We start from the raw sequence: 4,093 nt of genomic DNA on the forward strand, positions 1-4,093 counted from the left end.
CAATGAAAAAAAAGAAAACAATGAACTTAAAGTAGACATGAATAAGGCTGGGGAGATAGTAAATGTGCTTGCTACATAAGCCCTGTGACCTGAGTTTGAATTCCTGGAAACTCATAAAGGCAGAAGGAGTGAACCAACTCCACGAAGTTATCTTCTGACAAATCCTTGAACTGATGTGAATATATAGAAGTGGTAAATAGATGTTAAAACACGAGCCTATCACCTTCTAACACAACCTCATCCCCTTTGGACTCATTCTCTTGGTATGGACTCCCCAAGTTCTTAACCACTGCCCCTTTCAGCCATTTCCATCCCCTCTATCTCCCCACCAACCTACAGAACCACTATCTATCTTGGAATCACAGCCAACACACATGGCTGGGACTTGGGAGCATGACCTTTATCGTCCTCCCCATGCTCCATTCTGGTCTCCCTATATTTACTCTTAGAACTGCTGCTGCTGCCTATCCACATGAACCCGTACGCTCAACCCACTTCTATCTTCTTGGAGCCCTACCTCTTGGTGAAGATCCAGGATCCCCTAGTCCTTCCCTGATGCCCTTTTCAGCCTTTCTTTCTAGCCTGTTTCCATTCTTTGGAGACTTCTCATTGACAATTAGAATATCTCTCTACCAGAGACCCTATAACCACCACACTTGATTTGAACTCAGGAACCTCACAGCTGCTAAACATGGCTTGGACCCAGAGTGGACAAGGGTAACCAAAAAATGGAACACCATCTAACAAAAGTGAGACCAATTATCTATACCAAGAAACACTCCAAATATCCTAACTCCAGATGCCTAGGTCACAGTGCAAAAATACAACATGAAGAGCCAAGATAATACACCTCTTCCAGAAGCCGGAAACTGTATTTACTAATATTCCCTAAGAAAGGCAATTGAGCTGAAGCATAAGACAAGGATTTCAATATAGCAATTATGAATTCAAGGGCCTTACAGGGGATATGAGGAAACATCTAATGAATACTGTGAACGCCCAAACACTTAAATGAAATAATGAAAATAATTCAAGATACGAAAGTAGAATTTAACAAAGATTTTACTTCCTTCTGACATTCAGTTACTTGTACTCCATTTGAATTCATTTGGGAGTTTGTTTCTAGCCCCTTTGAATTTGCAGCATACTCTTACCAGTTTTCTTTTTAAATTTCTGTCTATTCAGTTGATCCATGTTATTATACATAGGATTATAGACTTCATTAACTCCAAATTATATCCCATTATATGTGTGACCAGTTTTTTTCCCCTTAAGAGGAAAATGAACATTTATTAAACAGTGTATTAAAATATTGGTGTTCCATCTTTAAAATAAGTCAATAGTGTACTTGCAGAGATAATTTCCAACATTATAGCCAGTCCTGTGTCAATTTCTCTCTATCCAGAAGGGAGCAGGTGTCCTGCTCCAGAAAATTCAATTTCCAAACAAGAGGCTGATCCCAAAAGGTTTTGTGTCTCACTATGAATGTCACAGATTTCGTCTGCCAGTGGTTACTTAGGATTTTTCATATTCTTTCCATATCTTTTATTTAATTTTTGTACTTTATTTTTTCCCCTTTCCCCCCTCTCCCATAACCCTCCCCTCTCCCCTGCTTCTCTGAGGATGCTCCCACTCCCATCTCAACGCCCTGGCATTCCCCTACATTGGGGAATCGAGCCTTCACAGGACCAAGGGCTTTTCCACCTATTGATGCTGGATAATGCCACCCTCTGCTACATATGCAGCTGGAGTCCTGGGTCCCTCCATGTATACTCATTGGTTCTTTCTATATTTTGACTATTAGAAATAATCCTGCAGCAAAGTTGGGAATGTGTATACATCTTTTTTTTTTATTAACTTGAGTATTTCTTATTTACATTTCGAGTGTTATTCCCTTTCCCGGTTTCCGGGCAAACATCCCCCTAATCCCTCCCCCTCCCCTTCTTTATGGGTGTTCCCCTCCCCACCCTCCCCCCATTGCCGCCCTCCCCACAACAATCACGTTCACTGGGGGTTCAGTCTTAGCAGGACCCAGGGCTTCCCCTTCCACTGGTGATCTTACTAGGCTATTCATTGCTACCTATGAGGTCAGAGTCCAGGGTCAGTCCATGTATAGTCTTTAGGTAGTGGCTTAGTCCCTGGAAGCTCTGGTTGCTTGGCATTGTTGTACATATGGGGTCTCGAGCCCCTTCAAGCTCTTCCAGTTCTTTCTCTGATTCCTTCAACGGGGGTCCTATTCTCAATTCAGTGGTTTGCTGCTAGCATACGCCTCTGTGTTTGCTGTATTCTGGCTGTGTCTCTCGGGAGAGATCTACATCCGGCTCCTGTCGGCCTGCACTTCTTTGCTTCATCCATCTTGTGTAATTGGATGGCTGTATATGCATGGGCCACATGTGGGGCAGGCTCTGAATGGGTGTTCCTTCTGTGTCTGTTTTAATCTTTGCCTCTCTATTTCCTGCCAAGGGTATTCTTGTTCCCCTTTTAAAGAAGGAGTGAAGCAATCACATTTTGATCATCTGTCTTGAGTTTCATTTGTTCTAGGCATCTAGGGTAATTCAAGCATTTGGGCTAATATCCACTTATCAATGAGTGCATACCATGTGTGTTTTTCTGTGATTGGGTTACTTCACTCAGGATGATATTTTTCCAGTTCCAACCATTTGCCTATGAATTTCATTAGGTCATTGTTTTTGATAACTGTACTCCACTCTGTAGATGTACCACATTTTCTGTATCCATTCCTCTGTGAAGGGCATCTGGGTACTTTCCAGTTTCTGGCTATTATAAATAAGGCTGCTATGAACATAGTGGAGCACGTGTCTTTTTTTTTATATGTTGGGGCATCTTTTTGGGTATATGCCCAAGAGGTATAGCTGGATCTCAGGCAGTTCAATGTCCAACTGATTTCAATTCTTTTGGATGTCTCCCCCAAAGAGTGATTTTTGTGTGAGAAGTCATCACGCTCTATTCAAACGTGGTTATTTGATGGAGCCACTGTCGTTTAGCCCAGGCCACGCTGCTGCTGCTGCTGCTGCTGCTGCTGCTGCTGCTGCTGCTGCTTGCCCATAGTCCCCTATTGTGCACTATCGGTCTCAAAAGATTCAAAGTCCAAGATGACAACCCTCAAGGATCAACTGACTGTGAATCTTCTTAAGGAAGAACAGGTTCCCCAGAATAAGATTGCAGTTGTTGGGGTTGGTGCTGTTGGCATGGCTGTGTCATCAGTATCTTAATGAAGGACTTGGCAGATGAGCTTGCCCTTGTTGATGTCATGGAAGACAAACTAAAGGGAGAGATAATGGATCTCCAGCATGGCAGCCTTTTCCTTCAAACACCAAAAATTGTCTCCAGCAAAGAGTATAGTGTGACTGCAAACTCCAAGCTGGTCCTTATCACAGCACAGGCCCATCAGCAAGAGGGGGAGAGCTGACTCAATTTGGTCCAGCAAAACGTGACCATCTTCAAGTTCATCATTCCCAACATTGTGAAGTAGAGTTCACACTGCAAGCTGCTCATTGTCTCAAATCCAGTGGATCTCCTGACCTACGAGGCTTGGGAAATCAGTGACTTTCCCAAAAGCAGAGTTATTGGAAGTGGTTGCAATCTGGATTCAGCTGTGCGCTGTTACCTGATGGGAGAAAGGCTGGGAGTTCACCCACTGAGCTGTCATGGGGAGAGCATGGCGACGCCAGTGTCCCTGTGTAGGATGGTGTGAACGTTGTCGGTGTCTCCCTGAAGTCTCTGAACCCAGACTGGGCATGGATGCAGACAAGGAGCAGTGGAAGGATGTTCACAAGCAGATGGTTGACAGAGCATATGAGGTGATCAAGCTGAAAGGTTGGATCACATTGGCCTCTCTGCGGCAGACTTGGCCGAGAGCATAATGAAGAACCTTAGGTGGGTACATCCCATTTCCACCATGATTAAGGGTCTCTATGGAGTCAATGATGATGCCTTCCTCAGTGTCCTGTGTATCCTGGGACAAAGTGGAATCTCAGACGTTGTGAAGGTGACACTGACTCCTGAGGAGGAGGCCTGCCTGAAGAAGAGTGCAGATACCCTCTGGGGAATCCAGAAGGAGCTGCAATTCTAA

General features: G+C 44.1%; 1 pseudogene; it reads left to right on the forward strand.

The window, feature by feature from the left end:
* The first annotated feature begins 3,113 nt into the window (after window positions 1-3,113).
* Window positions 3,114-4,093, forward strand: LOC116888628 (annotated as a pseudogene).

The sequence above is a fragment of the Rattus rattus genome, chromosome X, assembly GCF_011064425.1.
Source record: "Rattus rattus isolate New Zealand chromosome X, Rrattus_CSIRO_v1, whole genome shotgun sequence".
Taxonomy (NCBI): Eukaryota; Metazoa; Chordata; class Mammalia; order Rodentia; family Muridae; genus Rattus; species Rattus rattus.